Here is a 21,124-nt window from a genome sequence, read left to right as displayed (position 1 = left end):
CTAGTCGAGTCATCGGGTCATGGACAGTATGGGGAGAGAACGGTAGAGAGGTTTCTACAATCGCGAGAAAAACTAAATTCCGTTACTCTCCCTGTTTTAAACGTCCGTTTGAGATTACCCCCCCCCCCACACACACACACACACACGCACACCACACACACGCGTACACACACACACACACACATCAGTTTGAACATGGAATAGCTGTACTTTAGTGATAAATATGGATGACTGAAGGAATGGGGCGTTAATCCCTCTTGTATGTATCCAGACATACATATTATTAATATGTATCTATCATTATTATATGCACACGTACATGATATATTCAAAATAGGATACACAATATCGTGTTATCATATTTTGGATTTTACTCGTTCTGCAAAACGGACACATTTTATAGCCATTCTTTAAAATAGTTAACACAGGAAGACGTTGAATAACGTCCAGTCTTCCTGGATACATGCAATGGGTGTGTACAGTTCTGGTCGAGGTGAGGATTTATATTCAGAAACCACTCTATGAGATGTCAACGAACATGCAGTTCTAAGGGGTATCAAAAGTTTATTCGATGAAAATCGGTTTTGAAATGGCTGAGATATCCAAAAACAAGGTGAAACAAAGAGATCCTAATAAAGTTGTGGCATGTCGCCTTTTATTATTGGCACTTTTTTGGATATCTCAGCCATTTAAAAACCAAGTTTCATCAAATAAACGTTGAATCCTTCTTAAAATTGCATGCTCTTTCATATTTCACTTAGGAATGTTCAAAACATGAATCCCCACCTCAACCAGTACTGTACAGTCCCTTTAAGTGGAAATGTCAACAAGTAAGCCCCAAATATGGACGTGACATCAACTAGTGCTTTAGATCGTTCATTACAATTTGCCCACAGATATAAGTTCCTACTTCTCAAGTAATTGAGATTATGACGTCATTGGCAGATCAAAGTTCGGCCTCCTGTGGAAATGATGCATGCATTATGCATTCGACAGTGTCATGGCGTGTCGCTGCAAATCACCAAATAAGGAATAAATAAGAAAACGGAAATAAACTTGACATGTTTTGCGAGTAGGACATCTATATAATTGATATGCCTGAGTGCCATCCCAGCTCATAAATCAAGTTATATATACGTCTATTAATAATTCCAAGTCTTGGTTTCTAAAGCTGATGAAGCATTCTACGCAATTATATCATCAATAATTTTACTATAATTGAGTAGAATACTTCCGCGTATAGCAATTGGCTAGTTGGATAGGGATAGTGGTAGAAGGCTTCACGGTGCATTACATAGTCTTTTTAATATTGTTTCATGCATGTAACTCTGAAAAGGGCCTATACTCACTCCCGACGTTCTATCGGCAAGCATGTTCTTGCCGTTTTCAAGAAAATGTTAGGTTTACAGGGCCTGCTTGATGTATAGACTTGATGTGTCTTGCAGGAAACGTCCGTACTTCAACTATGTCCAGTCATGTCAAAACATCCCCCAAACACACACACACACACACACAAACATACACATTTGCAGTGATGACTGACATTATAGACCTACAAAAAACACCCATTATTGCAATGAAACCGTGCATGCGGAAATGCTAAGAAAAACAGATTTAGCGTGGTCTTCTTTATTCAGGGTCATGAAAGCCTCAGAGGTCCCTTCCATGAGTCATTTCTTCTGAACGTAGTCGAAGGTATACGACACATGAGAGTCCAGATCATTTACATCATACAGTCGTACGTAGTCAAGATGATTAAAAACGTTCATGAGATACATAATGTTAAAAAAATCTTAATTAAATCTTCCTCTTATGCACCTTTGATGTATTATATCAAGTCGCTCAGCTTTGAATCATTCGATAGCACGGCAATTACAATAACATAGCAATAGGTCTGTTGAGAATGAGAAGGGCGTTTATTTGTCTTGAACACTATGGATTTAGTGGCAACTTGAATGAAGCGAAACTTGATTTCTTCTAAATTAAAAATTACATATAGGCCTATATGACAATTTCACTGGCTTCAATTTTTACCTTTCTTTAGACACCTTACACCAAATGATTCCTTGATGTATTTAGAGACAGAGCCAGTTATCATATTATTGCAACTCCTTGCCGAGTAGACATGCAGATGGAGTGTGCAGAGTGTGAGAAAAATCTCATCGCTCTTCATCCATTCTTTGTAACACCGGGGCTCACATTGGCTCGGTCACTACCGGGTCTGCCTCCAGATCCAATAGACCCGCGGGTTCGACTCCCGAGTCTTGTATCGTGTGTAATCATACCGTCTCATCTAATTTATTAAGAAGCAAATTTTTCTGTCCCTCGGATATGCAGGTCATGAAATGGACTCCTGCGCGTCAAAGATCCCGCTTTATTCGTTCACCGCAAGGAGCAGAGTGCATAATCCGGTGAAGTGGTTCCGCCTCACATCCAATGGACCTAATGGAAAACCAGCTATATATTGCAACTAAATATCCATGGGCCATCCAACCACCTTCTCAGACAGTCAGATGGAAAAATGCAACAAACAAACAAATTAATGGATATTTTCTCACCGCTGTTTGCCTTCGATAAAGGATACCACCACGTAAGGACTATTTTTTGTTATGACAGATACACCAATTAACGTGCTCACTAACATAATATATCACTATCATTTTCATTTCAAAAATTCCTACGAGTCCACAAAAGGACAACATTTTGTGCAATACTTTGCCGGGTTTACGCTCTCTTACACACCAATATAATATCTAGTCTTTGCCATGGATGAAAAATTGAGCTACATGGCTGGTCCCTCCTGTATGCACCCTTGTGGTCTCAAGAGTTAGTCCCAACTCAGAAGAGCAAATAATAATAATAATAATGATAATAATAAAAATAATATAATAATAATAATAATAATAATAATAATAATAATAATAATAATAATAAAAACCTGCGCTCTCACCAAGGAGGAGACTCCAGGACGACTTCCGAGACATCTCGAAACAAGGTGACAACTTATTCGCCCGGAAGTCTCGAAGACGTCGCCGCGAAGTCTCCGTCTTTGTTAAGGGGCGATCACACATCGCCGGCGGTTCATGGCGGTTCGGCAATTCGCCGTGCTCCGCCACAGACCGTTTTAACACCGTACATTAACCCTGGTCATCCGTCACTCGTCCGCCATGAACCCGGGGAACCGCCAGAAAAATTAAGCATGTTTAATTTTTCGTGGCGGTCTTGGCGGTTTGAAATGGACCGTGTTCAAAACGCCGTTCACTGTGTAAAGAACGACATCTCCGTGTTTGCACCACAAGATCCGTGATATACCGTGTTAACACCGCCATAACTTTTCATGCAAAAACAAATGTTGAACTTAACAGAGAATAATGCCCCCGGCGACACTTCGTGGCGGAGCAATAAAAAATGGAAGGAAAAAAAAAGCAAATATGAAACCATGATACAAGATTGGGTAAAATGGATTTTAAGAGTGACAATATTATCCTAAGCTAGGAGATCCTGATTTGAGGTGTTGTCTCTTTACATTGTAGACTAACTACTTTGAAACCAATTGGAGTTTCACGGTCAAATATTTGATCGGATATGTTAGGATTGTACTCAGGTGTGTTCACACAACAAAGCAGAAAGCATTTGTTTCAACTGCTCAGCATTCTGTCAGGCATTGCTGTGGAAGATGTAGAATAATCTTAAGTCAGTTACAAAGTCTACACCTGGGTTTGAAAGCTCCATGCAAACCTGTTAGCTGTTTTGTCTATTGCAGTGGGTGTAGCCAGAAATAGAGACTGCAGTGGCTTGTGAGACGTTAAGACACAGATAAATCTTCATTTGCTATCCTTTTCCATCTCCCCTTCTCTCATCCACTTTCATTCTCTTCCACTAGTTTAAGTAAAAGTAGTAAAAATAAGTAGATTAAATAAAAGCTCTTTCAGAGGTACATGTATAGGTAAATGAAGATTATCAAATGCCACATGCTGTACATAATTCACATCCTCATTCATTTTGCTTTCCATTTATCAACTGTTTTTCTTCAATAAGATGAATTTCATGCAACGTTATGAATTCCACGGATATGGCAAATGTGTCTGGCTATAGAACTTGTGTTTCAGCAGTGTAGAATTAATGTGCCTCAGTGAAGTCTCCATTTATAGTTGTCCCATGATGAAGCAAAGTTAGCAATTAAACCTTTCAACTGCCATATTACTAAAGAGTAACAAAGAAAGTTTAATGTTTAAAAAGTCGGTAGGTATGTTGAATAGTACAGTTACATTAGAAGGTGTGTTCATAAGTTTGTTAAAGCTTAACAGCTTAAAAGATGGCCAGCTACGTGAAATTGTAAGTTACTAAGTATACACAGAAGACTTGATGTAAACATGTTGGGTTCTGCATGCTTTTATATGAACGCCTTTTTGTAAGACTGCATGTTGATACAGAATATATGTTGAAACTTAAAAAGAAAAACACCATTACTATGTTACGTGAACCTGTAAATGAACAGGAAAAATCATGTAGATATATTGGATTCTTTTTTGATATGTATGTCTTTTTATTGACTGTTGTTACAGATTATATGTGAAAACTTAACTAAGAAAGAGTATAAAAGAAATGTTGAAGCAAGTACTTGTACATCACTTAATAATATAAACCTGCAAATGAACAGAAAACTTTGTAAACTCTGTTGTATTCTGCTTTGACATGTGTGTCTTTTTAATGACTGTTGATACAGATATTTTAAAAGTTAAAAGAGAGAAAAGAAAGCATGTTGAATCTTGAAGACAATGGCTTATTGCATCACTTATGTCAATCTGAATACACAGGGGTACAACGTTTCGCAATTTCTTTAAAATTGTGTTTGCCTAACAAAGCAATACGCTCCTTGTTGTAACCCACTGAAGACGAATGGAATTGCTCTGATTGCATCCAAATACAGGGGCTTGGTATGGACTCCTCCACCTTTGGGGGAGATCCGTGTTGCTACCGCGCCAATCCGCGTTCTCAACACGTTCAAAACGTGTTGAGAACGAAGTCACATCGCGTTTAAGTGCTTCCCGCCATCGTTGGGACACGGTTCACGGCGGTTCTCAAACCGCCGTGAACCGCCATCTAAACCCCTCAGTAGCGGAGACGACTGTTACGGTCTTAAAATGTAACTCGGTGCCTAGGCTTCTGAAAAATTGTCTCGCGTATATAACCTCACCTGTGGATACGTTTTGGATACGTTCATTTTGGGCCAGTTCTTTCTGTCGTCTGCTCACTCACTACTCACTTGATTATATTTGCCATGAATGGTTTTAAAATAGAACAAGTAACATTCATTCTGCATTGCTTATATTTCAACTTGTCATAAATGAATATAATCATTTTCTTCCCTAAACTCTGTGAGTGTTAGTGTGTTGTTGATGCGTGATGTGCACGTGTCTTGTATGACTTTAGGCAGCAATATACTATAGTACATGTACAAACCTCTACAATAGTTTTTGATATACCAAATTTTCCTTCTCAAAGTGAGTTGTAAAATGTTTCTACACTTAATAATCACAATAGGCATGATCATTTCTGTATGCAGGATATTTTATGGGGTGCATGTTTTCGAGAACAATCAATAAACCACACATTACGTGGAGCAGACATATTACCTTCAATAATCATGCACGTCACGAACGCGAAGGGTCCTATATGAGCAATTCTTTTCATTTCATTTATTGCTGTTTCTGTATGGTACAATAATCAAATCACTTTCGAAAACATACTTATTGATTCATCATTAATCATGGCTAACTTTGGACAGGAGAGATAAGGAAATCATCATGAAAGAAAGCAGAGATAAAATAAAAGGAAAAGTGGAAGCATGAGGAATGAAGTTTGCATTTCCTGATGAAATTGTGAATTTTATCATACAAGAAGTTGACACCTCACCAATCAGAACAAAAAAATAAAGATAAAATAAAGATAATGAAATCACTTTCCTACGCTGCGTCAATGGCCACCATGTAGGATTTCAAAGTGAAAACCATAGAGGACCTTTTTCATCTTGGGATGTAAAACAACCAGGAATGTGTTATAGGCAAGCATTGTGAAAATTTAAGCCCATAAGGGGGTTATTGATTACTTACACACCAGCAAAACCGTTACAGTGTTTATGTAACAATATGTTAGATGTTGAATTACTCTTGGGATGCTACCTGCCTTGTAAAGTAAAAATGTCCGAGATTTTTCAAGAAGATGTTGAAAATATGAACATTACGCCTCCTCACCCCTCCCCTCCTTCGGCATCCCCTCACCCCCGCCATATCAATTAAACAAGAGACCCGCGGGTCTAGCGCTCACCTGAGTATCGCAAGTTCACCTTTCACGCAGTCACTAATCTAAATTATTCACAGCTCTACCAAAATTTGACCAGGCATTCTCAAGTAGAAGATGAAAATGTACAATAAGGGCCCAAATGTGGGGCATGGTGCCCTTTAAACAATTGAGATCCTAACCCCTTAGGGATGCTACCTGCCAAGTTTGGTGAAAATGGGTCATGGGGTTCTCAAGAAGAAGATGAAAATGTACAATTTAGGCCCCATTAGAACCCCTCCCCACCCCCTCCCCTAGGTCCCAAGGGGGGCACCCCTGATCCTGCCATGAACAAACTTGAAACTACAGTCATCAATGTACTAACTCATAGTATTAACTTAGCTCTATCACTTCTGGTTCTAGAGAAGAAGATTTTTACAGATTCCTTAATTTTGGGGGGTTTGGGCCCCCCTGGGGGCCCCCTGGGTGGGGCATGGTGCCCATTTTAACAAATTGAGTTTCTAACCCCCTAGGGATGATACCTGCCAAGTTTGATGAAAATCGGTCCTGGGGTTTTCAAGAAGAAGATGAAAATGTAAAAAGTTTACGCACGACGCACGACGCACGACGGACGACGCACGACGCACGACGGACGCCGGACGAAGGGCGATCGCAATAGCTCACTTGAGCCTTTGGCTCAGGTGAGCTAAAAAAAAAAAATAATTCATACATTCACTTTGAATCTAATAGTATTACATCAGCTCTGTTACTTATCATGGTTCTGAAGAAGATTTGCATGTATTTTGTTCAAACAGTCCCTTATGTTGAGGCCTTTGGACTTGGTGCCCCTTCAAACAAAGTGGGATTCTATTACCCAAGGGATGCTACACATTTGGTGGAAATGTACATGACAATATATTTTTCAAGAAGATGCTGAAAGGGTGAAAATTCCCCCTCCCCCTACCACGACACGCCTGGATACCGCCATAATCTAACATGAAACTTCCAACTTAACCATGTCTTCATATCAGCATTTGCCTAGCTCTTATTATTTTTGGTTCTATATAATGAAGAAGGTATAGAAAAAAATTCCATAATTTCTTAGATAATTATCTGCACATTTGATAATGCAATATATTTTGGTAATAGAATTAAATGTACACATTTATTTGTTTCTCCTTTAAATCATGTACATTTTAATCTGATATTTATTCATAGATTTCGCTGAAAATGATTTTGATCCGTACATGAAAAAGTTGGAGGAAATAAGTCGTACAAACAAAGTAAGAAAAACAATATGAAAATCGTAATTTTCTCTTTATTGCTGATTTTTCTCTTGTTTTTTATCTTGTTTTTTATGAATTGAACCTACAACTCATGTTCTTAATCTTGTTTGTATGTATTGAACCTATAACTCATGTATGTCTGCATCCCCTTCCTATCTGAAGTAGGCATCTTGCCGTTGTCCGTGCTCGTGTGTCTGTGGTGTGCTGCGTTGTGTAGTAATTGTTTTCATTCCTTAGTTCTTTGTGCAAAACAACAATTTTGATTTTCTTCTCTTTCTCTCTCCAGTTGCCCTTCAATCTATTTTCTTTTGAAATGTTACATTCTGAGGAGTACTCATCAAGCTATTGCATTCTAGTGAACCCTACGTTCTTCAATACAATGTAATTGATAAGTAAGCTCCTTTTCCTTTATGCAGTTTCTATTCGTTAAAGATTTCATTTATATCACGTTGAAGAAGAAATAAATTAGATTGAATTGAACTGAAATGAACGCGCCTGATGATGACAAATGTATCATTTGTTTTCTGGAAAAAGTCTCCGGACAGAACTGTGAGCGTGTGGCATCAGAAGCTTTGAAGCACGTGTAACGTTCATCGTGCTGCTCGAAATTACCTGTGTCGCTGAAAGGGTGAATGACTTAAAAGTAGTGATCATTCCCATTCAAATAACCCTCGCGGGGGTGTCAATCCGATTTTCCTATGGGGGGGGGGGGGTAATATTTTTTTTTTTTTAAAGAATATTCGCGAAGGATCGAAACGACTCATTAGTGGAGGGTAATAGAGGGGGAATTCCCCCCCCCCCCCAACAAACACATCCCATGCAAGATCGACGCCCCTGCCCCTTTTAGTCTTAACATGGGCACGGTCCATGGTCTGAGTAACGTGGTCGTCTCCCCCTCCACGAATATCTGGAACCAAAGCTACTATACATTTTCGAATTTTTATGTTTGAACTTCGTTCATCGCCTTGTCAACAATTTTAGCAGTTACGCAAGCAGTCTGACATGGTAGTTGTTTGTACATGATTATATGCCATAACTGCTCAATCATCAACAAAATCAACAAGGAACAAGATCTAAATGGTTCTTCATAATTATTTGCTCATACTATCATGCACAGATCTATGAAAGTCTGAAACAAGACAAACGAGGGAAATGAATGAACGCTTGCTCAGTGACAAAGGTATACAGTCATTCAATAATGATATGTAACAGCCCAGTGGCATGGTAGGGGGAAGTTTGATAAAGAAAAAAACAATAAAAACGATTAAAAGACAAAATTAAAAAAAAAAACAACAAAACACACACACGATTGGCAGAGGCAAATACATAATTGTAGCTCCATGGTGCAAGATGCCAGAAGCCAGCTTCCTGCAAGGGGAAGTGAAGTAGCATGCTTTCCTCTGCAACAGCTCAAGGTGAATCTGCGAAACCCATGAAGCAGTGAACGCCCCCCCCCCCCCGCCTCCATTATTTCCCAGGACCCCAAACCTAAGTACATTGTACTGTGCTTCGTAGTTAAAGTTATCATTTACTGCGTCTGCTGCAACAACGGAGGAAGTTGTTAGTAGGTTTAACTTGACTTCACACAACTGACTAAAAACTAGTAACTGATCAGTGGGAATCAGTGGGAATGCTGGGGATGATTGTTCCAATCCTTGTGGGATTCATTTAAAGGGATCGTATAGGTTTGGTTGAGACCATGGACCTACTAGGTCCATGGTTGAGACGTAACCTCAGGTTTCTAACTTTTTTTTTTGTGAGATGAGAAACCCCTTATGAAATATGAAAGGGCATGTAATTCCAAGAAGGATTCAACGTTTATTTGATGAAAATTGTTTTTAAAATGGCTGAGATATCCAAAACAGAGCGATTCTAATAAAGTGTGGAACCCACACTTTTTTACCATCGCTTTGTTTTACCTTTTTTTGGATGTTTCAGTCATTCCAAACCCGATTTTCATCAAATAAACTTTGAATTCCCCTTAGAATGGTATGCTCTGTACTATTTCATAAGTGTTTCTTGTTATCTCGCAAAAAGTTAAAAGACAAATTCTCATCTCCACCAATACTGTACAATCCCTTTAAGAGTACATTATATATCTATTGTTGTGTGCCAATTATTTGCTTCAGACTGGCCTCATATTCAAGTAATGTGCAGTTAAATGTTTCCAGCTTAGCATGCCTGTACAGTGACGGGGCAATCGTTTTTCACACAACAACAGTATATAGGCCCAATGTACTCTTAAATGAATCCCACAAGGGTTGGAACAATCATCCCCAGCATTCCCACTGATTGATCAGTTACAAGTACTTGTCATCCCCTTTAAAGGGACATTTCGGACGATTGTCAAATTTCTCATCATGTCGTAGTACATAACTCGATACCATATAATTATATAGATTTGTGGAATTTATTGTGGTCCTTGAACGGAGAAACAATGCTCTGAAAAAAAAAATACACTGAACAAGGATAATGACAAAGAAGGCTCACATATTACAGTGTATATAGCAATGTAATTCCATGATCATACAACTTTACCTCTGTAGAATGTATGCTTGCTTTCTTCCTATACGTATTGAAATGTGAAGCTGCTATGTCATCATCCTTATTCATTGTGATCTTTACGAATTTTGAAAACATTATTATTCCTTATATCCAAATCACTTTAAATTCTGAAACTAATATCCTGTATAATCACTTTACAGGGATGTTCAAATGCCAAACTCTGAAAATTCATCCACAACTGCTTTGGGGCAGTCATTTAAAAAAAAAAAATCAGAATATCACTTTTGTTGCATATGTGTAGGTTAGTTGTATCAAGGAGGTTCGAGAGAATGGAGTCACAACCGTCTTAGACCCCGTTTACAGTGCGAGGCTCGGCCGCGGCTCTGCCGCGGCCGAGCCCACCTTCATTTCAGTGTAAACGCGCAAAAGGCCAAATGCGAGGCCAAAATTGGCCTCGCAAATGGCCACGCTCTGGAGGTGGTCTCGGCCGCGGCCGAGCCGCGGCCGAGCCCGGCCTTTTCTAAGACCCCGTTTACAGTGCGAGGGTCGGCCGCGGCCGGGCCGCGGACGAGCCCAGCCGCGCTTCAGTGTAAATGCGCAAAAGGCCAAAGGCGAGGCCAAAATTGGCCTCGCATTTGGCCTCGCTCTGGAGGTGGTCTCGGCCTCTTCTTGGTGTAAACGCAAACTGGGCCAAATGCGCGGCCAATTTTAGTCTGGCTTCCAGACCCTCTGCCCGTACTATTTCGCTATTCACGATATTAACCCTCTAAACGTGGAAAACTAGTATAGTTTAAGGTGGTTTTGTCCTGCAAAGGATTTTTCCTTCGGCAAAGGCCTTTGCCCGAACGGCGACTTCGTCGCCACGGAATCCAGATGGCAAAGGGTCTGAAAACCAGGCTATACCAAATTGCGATTGTTTACAAGCAGAGCGCCACTACGAAAAAAATATTGAAAGGTTTGAATTAAAAGCGCGGCCGAACCCAGCAGTGTAAGCGGACAAAATTGCGAGGCTCGGCCGCGCAATTGAGGCCGGGCTCGGCCGCGGCCGAGCCCGGCCCCGCACTGTAAACGGGGTCTCAGTGTAAACGCAAACGCAAACGCGGCCGAGCCCAGCCCCGCTTCAGTGTAAACGCGTAAAAGGCCAAATGCGAGGCCAAACTTGGCCTCGCATTTGGCCTCGCTCTGGAGGTGGTCTCGGCCGCGGCCGAGCCGCGGCCGAGCCCGGCCTCTTCTTGGTGTAAACGCAAACTGGGCCAAATGCGCGGCCAATTTTAGTCTGGCTTCCAGACCCTCTGCTCGTACTATTTCGCTATTCACGATATTAACCCCCTCAACGTGGAAAACTAGTATAGGTTAAGATAATTTTGTCCTGCAAAGGATTTTTTCCTTCGGCAAAAGCCTTTGCCCGAACGGCGACTTCGTCGCCACAGAATTCAGTTGGCAAAGGGTCTGAAAACCAGACAATACAAAATTGCGTTTGTTTTCAAGCAGAGCACCACTATGACAAAATATTGAAAGGTTTGAATTAAAAGCGCGGCCGAGCCCAGCAGTGTAAACGGACAAAATTGCGAGGCTCGGCCCCGCACTGTAAACGGGGTCTCAGTGCAAACGCAAACTGGGCCAAATGCGCGGCCAATTTTAGTCTGGCTTCCAAACCCTCTGCCTGTACTACTCGCTATTCAGGATATTAACCCCCTAAACGTCGAAAACTAGTATAGGTTAAGATAATTTTGTCCTGCAAAGGATTTTTTCCTTCGGCAAAAGCCTTTGCCCAAACGGCGACTTCGTCGCCACAGAATTCAGTTGGCAAAGGGTTTGAAAACCAGACAATACAAAATTGCGTTTGTTTACAAGCAGAGCACCACTATGACAAAATATTGAAAGGTTTGAATTAAAAGCGCGGCCGAGCCCAGCAGTGTAAACGGACAAAATTGCGAGGCTCGGCCGCGCAATTGAGGCCGGGCTGTAAACGGGGTCTTAGACCCCGTTTACAGTGCGAGGCTCGGCCGCGGCCGAGCCGCGGCCGAGCCCAGCCCCGCTTCAGTGTAAACGCGTAAAAGGCCAAATGCGAGGCCAAAATAATGATTGGCCTCGCATTTGGCCTCGCTCTGGAGGTGGTCTCGGCCGCGGCCGAGCCGCGGCCGAGCCCGGCCTCTTCTTGGTGTAAACGCAAACTGGGCCAAATGCGCGGCCAATTTTAGTCTGGCTTCCAGACCCTCTGCTCGTACTATTTCGCTATTCACGATATTAACCCCCTCAACGTGGAAAACTAGTATAGGTTAAGATAATTTTGTCCTGCAAAGGATTTTTTCCTTCGGCAAAAGCCTTTGCCCGAACGGCGACTTCGTCGCCACAGAATTCAGTTGGCAAAGGGTCTGAAAACCAGACAATACAAAATTGCGTTTGTTTTCAAGCAGAGCACCACTATGACAAAATATTGAAAGGTTTGAATTAAAAGCGCGGCCGAGCCCAGCAGTGTAAACGGACAAAATTGCGAGGCTCGGCCCCGCACTGTAAACGGGGTCTCAGTGCAAACGCAAACTGGGCCAAATGCGCGGCCAATTTTAGTCTGGCTTCCAAACCCTCTGCCTGTACTACTCGCTATTCAGGATATTAACCCCCTAAACGTCGAAAACTAGTATAGGTTAAGATAATTTTGTCCTGCAAAGGATTTTTTCCTTCGGCAAAAGCCTTTGCCCAAACGGCGACTTCGTCGCCACAGAATTCAGTTGGCAAAGGGTTTGAAAACCAGACAATACAAAATTGCGTTTGTTTACAAGCAGAGCACCACTATGACAAAATATTGAAAGGTTTGAATTAAAAGCGCGGCCGAGCCCAGCAGTGTAAACGGACAAAATTGCGAGGCTCGGCCGCGCAATTGAGGCCGGGCTGTAAACGGGGTCTTAGACCCCGTTTACAGTGCGAGGGCAGCCCCGCTTCAGTGTAAACGCGTAAAAGGCCAAATGCGAGGCCAAAATAATGATTGGCCTCGCATTTGGCCTCGCTCTGGAGGTGGTCTCGGCCGCGGCCGAGCCGCGGCCGAGCCCGGCCTCTTCTTGGTGTAAACGCAAACTGGGCCAAATGCGCGGCCAATTTTAGTCTGGCTTCCAGACCCTCTGCTCGTACTATTTCGCTATTCACGATATTAACCCCCTCAACGTGGAAAACTAGTATAGGTTAAGATAATTTTGTCCTGCAAAGGATTTTTTCCTTCGGCAAAAGCCTTTGCCCGAACGGCGACTTCGTCGCCACAGAATTCAGTTGGCAAAGGGTCTGAAAACCAGACAATACAAAATTGCGTTTGTTTTCAAGCAGAGCACCACTATGACAAAATATTGAAAGGTTTGAATTAAAAGCGCGGCCGAGCCCAGCAGTGTAAACGGACAAAATTGCGAGGCTCGGCCCCGCACTGTAAACGGGGTCTCAGTGCAAACGCAAACTGGGCCAAATGCGCGGCCAATTTTAGTCTGGCTTCCAAACCCTCTGCCTGTACTACTCGCTATTCAGGATATTAACCCCCTAAACGTCGAAAACTAGTATAGGTTAAGATAATTTTGTCCTGCAAAGGATTTTTTCCTTCGGCAAAAGCCTTTGCCCAAACGGCGACTTCGTCGCCACAGAATTCAGTTGGCAAAGGGTTTGAAAACCAGACAATACAAAATTGCGTTTGTTTACAAGCAGAGCACCACTATGACAAAATATTGAAAGGTTTGAATTAAAAGCGCGGCCGAGCCCAGCAGTGTAAACGGACAAAATTGCGAGGCTCGGCCGCGCAATTGAGGCCGGGCTGTAAACGGGGTCTTAGACCCCGTTTACAGTGCGAGGCTCGGCCGCGGCCGAGCCGCGGCCGAGCCCAGCCCCGCTTCAGTGTAAACGCGTAAAAGGCCAAATGCGAGGCCAAAATAATGATTGGCCTCGCATTTGGCCTCGCTCTGGAGGTGGTCTCGGCCGCGGCCGAGCCGCGGCCGAGCCCGGCCTCTTCTTGGTGTAAACGCAAACTGGGCCAAATGCGCGGCCAATTTTAGTCTGGCTTCCAGACCCTCTGCTCGTACTATTTCGCTATTCACGATATTAACCCCCTCAACGTGGAAAACTAGTATAGGTTAAGATAATTTTGTCCTGCAAAGGATTTTTTCCTTCGGCAAAAGCCTTTGCCCGAACGGCGACTTCGTCGCCACAGAATTCAGTTGGCAAAGGGTCTGAAAACCAGACAATACAAAATTGCGTTTGTTTTCAAGCAGAGCACCACTATGACAAAATATTGAAAGGTTTGAATTAAAAGCGCGGCCGAGCCCAGCAGTGTAAACGGACAAAATTGCGAGGCTCGGCCCCGCACTGTAAACGGGGTCTCAGTGCAAACGCAAACTGGGCCAAATGCGCGGCCAATTTTAGTCTGGCTTCCAAACCCTCTGCCTGTACTACTCGCTATTCAGGATATTAACCCCCTAAACGTCGAAAACTAGTATAGGTTAAGATAATTTTGTCCTGCAAAGGATTTTTTCCTTCGGCAAAAGCCTTTGCCCAAACGGCGACTTCGTCGCCACAGAATTCAGTTGGCAAAGGGTTTGAAAACCAGACAATACAAAATTGCGTTTGTTTACAAGCAGAGCACCACTATGACAAAATATTGAAAGGTTTGAATTAAAAGCGCGGCCGAGCCCAGCAGTGTAAACGGACAAAATTGCGAGGCTCGGCCGCGCAATTGAGGCCGGGCTGTAAACGGGGTCTTAGACCCCGTTTACAGTGCGAGGCTCGGCCGCGGCCGAGCCGCGGCCGAGCCCAGCCCCGCTTCAGTGTAAACGTGTAAAAGGCCAAATGCGAGGCCAAAATAATGATTGGCCTCGCATTTGGCCTCGCTCTGGAGGTGGTCTCGGCCGCGGCCGAGCCGCGGCCGAGCCCGGCCTCTTCTTGGTGTAAACGCAAACTGGGCCAAATGCGCGGCCAATTTTAGTCTGGCTTCCAGACCCTCTGCTCGTACTATTTCGCTATTCACGATATTAACCCCCTCAACGTGGAAAACTAGTATAGGTTAAGATAATTTTGTCCTGCAAAGGATTTTTTCCTTCGGCAAAAGCCTTTGCCCGAACGGCGACTTCGTCGCCACAGAATTCAGTTGGCAAAGGGTCTGAAAACCAGACAATACAAAATTGCGTTTGTTTTCAAGCAGAGCACCACTATGACAAAATATTGAAAGGTTTGAATTAAAAGCGCGGCCGAGCCCAGCAGTGTAAACGGACAAAATTGCGAGGCTCGGCCCCGCACTGTAAACGGGGTCTCAGTGCAAACGCAAACTGGGCCAAATGCGCGGCCAATTTTAGTCTGGCTTCCAAACCCTCTGCCTGTACTACTCGCTATTCAGGATATTAACCCCCTAAACGTCGAAAACTAGTATAGGTTAAGATAATTTTGTCCTGCAAAGGATTTTTTCCTTCGGCAAAAGCCTTTGCCCAAACGGCGACTTCGTCGCCACAGAATTCAGTTGGCAAAGGGTTTGAAAACCAGACAATACAAAATTGCGTTTGTTTACAAGCAGAGCACCACTATGACAAAATATTGAAAGGTTTGAATTAAAAGCGCGGCCGAGCCCAGCAGTGTAAACGGACAAAATTGCGAGGCTCGGCCGCGCAATTGAGGCCGGGCTGTAAACGGGGTCTTAGACCCCGTTTACAGTGCGAGGCTCGGCCGCGGCCGAGCCGCGGCCGAGCCGCGGCCGAGCCCAGCCCCGCTTCAGTGTAAACGCGCAAAAGGCCAAATGCGAGGCCAAAATAATGATTGGCCTCGCATTTGGCCTCGCTCTGGAGGTGGTCTCGGCCGCGGCCGAGCCCGACCTCTTCTTGGTGTAAACGCAAACTGGGCCAAATGCGCGGCCAATTTTAGTCTGGCTTCCAGACCCTCTGCTCGTACTATTTCGCTATTCACGATATTAACCCCCTCAACGTGGAAAACTAGTGTAAGAGTGCTGGTTTTATGTGTCGGTAGCGTGGTGTGCACTCTTAACTATAGTATACGATGTCAAGTCACAATCGAACATTAGTCCATGCAGGAGACAAGGTGGTGGTTCCAAGACATACACTTTAGTTTATTAAATATGATGATCAGGAATTCCAGAATGGTGCATAATACTGACGAGGGAATATTGTTGGTAGTATATATAAAGAATACTGTTCCACTCCTTCTTGGCACATGACCGAACAGAGTCGGGGCCGGAGTAAGATTGATTCCTCAACTCCAGAAGCATAAGATATATAGGGACATGAATAGAAGTTAAGAGATTAGTAGGAGAGGGTCTATGATGTGGGGATTATAGGTTCATTGAACAGTACTGTGTAAGGGACTGGTGGTGGGAATTGTAAACACAGTTGGTCTGAATTTACTTAAACTTGATTGAGGACAAAGGGAAGGATTAACTATTGAGTAGAGATTAACCAAAGTAATAACAAAGATGGTTGGGTTCTGAATGGAAGTTTCATTGGAGGTTTGATGGTCTTGTTGATAAAAGGATATGAGACTATAAAGCTGGGAAGTGTTCATAGGGTTTGGATTGGACTGGTCGTATATCTAGACAGTATAATTGGGGCAGGAAATGGGGATAAATTCTTAACTTGGTCAATGAAGAGACACTTATAAATTACATGAGGTTTGTTCTGTTTTAAGGTATAAACTCCGTATTTCTCCATCTTACACTAGTATATTTTAAGGTGGTCTTGTCCTGCAAAGGATTTTTCCTTCGGCAAAGGCCTTTCAGAATTCAGTTGGCAAAGGGTCTGAAAACCAGGCTATACCAAATTGCGTTTGCTTACAAGCAGAGCGCCACTACGACAAAATATTGAAAGGTTTGAATCAAAAGCGCGGCCGAGCCCAGCAGTGTAAACGGACAAAATTGCGAGGCTCGGCCGCGCAATTGAGGCCGAGCCCGTCGCCGCACTGTAAACGGGGTCGTATTTCCTTTGCTAGATGTTCGAAGCCGCCGCTCAAAAATATTTGAAGCATGTGCAAAACAGGATCTGCCGCGCAGATATGAAGACAATTGACTCGTGTCTCATTGCATAATCACTAGCCACTTTCAAAGGAAGATATTTCTTTGTGATGGTAATTACTTTTCGCTATCCCTTCTTATAAGGGTAGGTGGTACAGACATGAGAATGCGCGAATAGAAATTGAGCAAAAAATGCTGAAATGAAGATGAAAATTACTCGACTGGGCATATGCGGGCACTAATCTGATATATCTATCAATAAAGAATTATACTTGAAGATTGTTCCATATTAGTTTCATTTGTGGAAACTAAGCGGAAAGGTGATAAAACCAGCTTTCCAGGATGGTACAGTTTTAAACATTTTCACATGATACAGCTCAGATTTACACTTTTGCGCAAATTTCTGGACGGAAATGTCTTTTGTTTTACATGCTTTATCATTAATTGAAATTTCATTTCATTTAAATAAATAGATAAGCAAAATATAGCCAAAATTATGATAACGTTCAAAACTAATCTTCAGAATGCTGAGCAAGACGGCGGCAAGGAACGGTTACAGTTCGTTATTCCGAAGGCTTTTTAGTCCGAAGATTCGTTATTCCGAAGGTTCGCTGTTCCGAATTTCTTTTTCGGATTAACGAATCTCCGGAATAACGAACCTTCGGATCAATAAACCCTTTTTCATTTTCGGATTAACGAACCTCCAGGTACAGGGAATTTGTGTGTTTCGGATTAACGAACCTTCGGAACAACGAACCTTCGGAATAACAAACCCCAAGGAACATCGATCATCAAAGGCACAAGTGCACCTGTGGAATTCCTTTGTACATCAATAGAAATCTGACACTGTTTGAATAATCACAGCCAGTTGGAACTCCAATGTTTTAAACCTCCTTGGTTGTATCAAGGAGGTTCGAGAGATGGGAGTTACAACTTACTATAATCATTCAATCAGCTGTCAGTATTCTATGGATGGACAAAAGAATTCCACAGGTGCATTTGTGCCTTTGATGTTCGATGCTTGAAGCCGCCATCTTTCTGAGCAATCTGAAGATTCATTTTTAACGCTAACATAATATCGGGTATATGCTGCTCGTTTATATCAAATGCAATGAAATTTCACCTAATGATAAAGCATATAGAACAAAAGTCAATTCCGTTCGAAAATATGTGCAAAAGTGTAAATCTGAGCTGTAGTTTGTGAAAGTGTTTGAAATTTTACCCTCATGGAAAGCCGGTTTTATCACTTTTCTCCTTATTTCCGCCAAATGAAACTAATATGGTATCATCTTCAAGTATAGTTCTTTATAAATTAATATGTCAGATTAGCGTACAGACACGTACAGTCGATTAATTTTGATATCTATTTCAGCAATATTTGAGCAATTTCTATTCGCGTACCCCCGTGCCTTTACCATTGTCTACCGCCCATCGTTTGTAAGTGTTTGTAAGTAGGGATAGCGAAAAGTAATTACCATCACAAAGACATATCTTCCTTGGAAAGTAGCTGGTGATTATGCAATGAGACATTTATGAGTCAATTGTCTTCGCATCTGAGCGGCAGATCCAGTTTGACACATACTTCAAATATTTTTGAGTGGCGGCTTCGAGCATGGGATCAAAGCGAATAAGATTGTTGTGACTCCATTTCTCGAACCTCCTTGGTTGTATCACAAAACATCCTACCATAATTTATCTATACAATTTTTGCAATAAAGCCTAAAAAGGAGATATCACTATTTTTCTCATTTACCATAACTGTAGACGGTTTAGTTCGGAAACATTTTGTTCACATTTTGTATATACTTGACATCGATTATACTGGATCAAATTTTTACATTGGTTGTTTCTATTCCTAACTCACATGTTAGAACTATTTTGAAGCTTTAATGTTGGGTTTTTGTTTCATCTGCAAGGAAAGTGAGCGCGGAAGCGTTCGCTTTCCGTCTGAATCGAATCAAAACTTCTTCCCTGATTTAAAGAAGCAGCAATCATGCACAGGATAAATTGGTACGATGGGAAACATTATAGCTTGTGGTGTCACTGTAAATTAGTCAACAAATGACTACTTATAAATAATGGTGATAAAGGTTCTCATAGTCATCATAGTCATAGTCATTGGTCGAGGCATTTATAAACATTTTTCCTAATGTAGGTGAAGCACAATAGAAATGCTACTTCCTCGTTTGCTAATTCAACCTTCGAACATTATCAATATCCTCGTACCCTCATATTTCTTTACCTTTAACAAGATATTTCAAATGATATTGCACCCTGTAAGGGCTTCTGTACTGTCTCACATTACAGATTGTATACACAGATTCCGATATTTATAAAGAAAAAACCCGGAATAGACGGAAGTTTGTGCAGAAGCAGCTCTACTTTCGTCGTGGTGGAGAGGCCATCAATCATAACGTGTACACAAGGGTTCAACCACAAACAACTTTGAAGCATGACTGTATCTCGAGCGCATTTACTTCCCTATCGCCACTTTTTAGGGACAATAATTATCATCAGAATGACATTTCAAATCACGCAAACTTGTCATAACATGCACCTGCGCATGTTGAAGGTTGAAGATTATCCCACAAAAAAATACAATACAATACAAAACAAAACAAAACACAACTGAAATTGAGGATAAATAGTGCCTTGATTTTTTTTTTCAAGACAACTTCATCGCTTTGATATTACTGTGTTCCAGGCTAAAGCTAATGATTGACCAGTGCAGAGTCTTCTCTCGAGTGTAAATCTGATAGGCATGAATATGTCATAAAAAAAAAACTATATTTACCCCACTGCTGAGGTTGAATTAACATAGACGACTCTTCCAAAGACAGACATTGATTAACTGCTTATTCCGCATGACTTAGCAATCACGAATGTATTATAGAACAAGGTACCAAACTATGAATCAAACTGATTGCAGTTGCATTCACGATCTATTATGTTACAAAAATAACAGCGTCAGTAATACTTGGGTAAAACACTATCATGAAGGTGTCTATCAACGATATTCTGAGAAATGATTTAGTTGTATTATTCCCCATCAAGGCAAAATATCAAAGACGAGATTGTGTCTTTGTTGGTAAAACATCAATTTACCTCTCTTTCTCCTCTTGCTTTAAAACAACATCAATTTACACACGCACAACGCGCAATAATTACTGTTGTACGCATGAATATAATCACACTTTTTCATACTGAACTGACGCATAATAGGATCCTATTATCAATATGCGGGATGGATATGAAAAAAAAAACCCAACAAATTTACAAACAAAAGACCCGCATACACATCCATGGACTATGGAGCACCCTGCACTTTTTTTTTTTCTGCAGCAGCTAGAGGCCATCGACTCCAGAAAGGGTTGGAGGTGGGTGCAGTCCCTGTTGTGTACGTTATGTTATGTTTAGCTTGAAAGGTCCGGTCAAGACAGCTTCACTAATGCTCCCGCTACAGAGATGCTTAAGTCACGCTTTATGGCTAACAAGAGGCTACACCACAATATATGATTTAATGTTTGGAATAACATGCATTTTGGAGGCAATGCGGAAGCACGGAAAACAGCTGCAGATAACTTGAGAAGATGGAGGCGGGGGGGGGGGTCTAAGCTTTCGGGACAAAGAAGATATGATCTACGTACAAGTTTTATCTGATGCAAAACTATGCTACTTCAAGATCTGGGCATGCAAATTAATGTCAGGATATTGAGTTGAATTATCAGAAAGATCTACATGAACAGCATGTAGGCCTATTATTACTTTTCTCTTCAAAGATAGCAACGTAATCGCGTTAACTGATGCACAACTTCAATAACTTTAATATCACTGATATAAGTTTGACCAGGTTTTAACATTAGGAGGCTTTTAGCAAATTAATGCGAACGCATGACACACGCAATGAACGTACTGCAGTTTGTTGGTACAAATTGATGCGAATATCATTAACGAGCTTATTGTCATTCACGTAGCTCGACAGAAATACTGTTTCACTTCTAAAACTACTTCCGTATTTTTCTGCACACACCGTGTTCCCGTTTGTGTGCGCTCAACCCAACACTGCTGATGGGCGTTG

The 21,124-nt window shown here is 42.0% G+C and overlaps 1 protein-coding gene across 1 annotated transcript in view; it reads right to left on the bottom strand.

Annotated features, from left to right (window-relative positions):
• Nucleotides 1-21,124, bottom strand: part of LOC140228742 (gelsolin-like protein 2) — a 37,781-nt gene that overhangs the window by 16,386 nt on the left and 271 nt on the right. The window lies entirely within an intron of this gene.

This window comes from Diadema setosum, chromosome 5 (genome assembly GCF_964275005.1).
Source record: "Diadema setosum chromosome 5, eeDiaSeto1, whole genome shotgun sequence".
Taxonomy (NCBI): domain Eukaryota; kingdom Metazoa; phylum Echinodermata; class Echinoidea; order Diadematoida; family Diadematidae; genus Diadema; species Diadema setosum.
The sequence above is the reverse complement of the archived record's forward strand: the minus strand, read 5'-3'. Positions and strand labels throughout refer to the sequence as shown.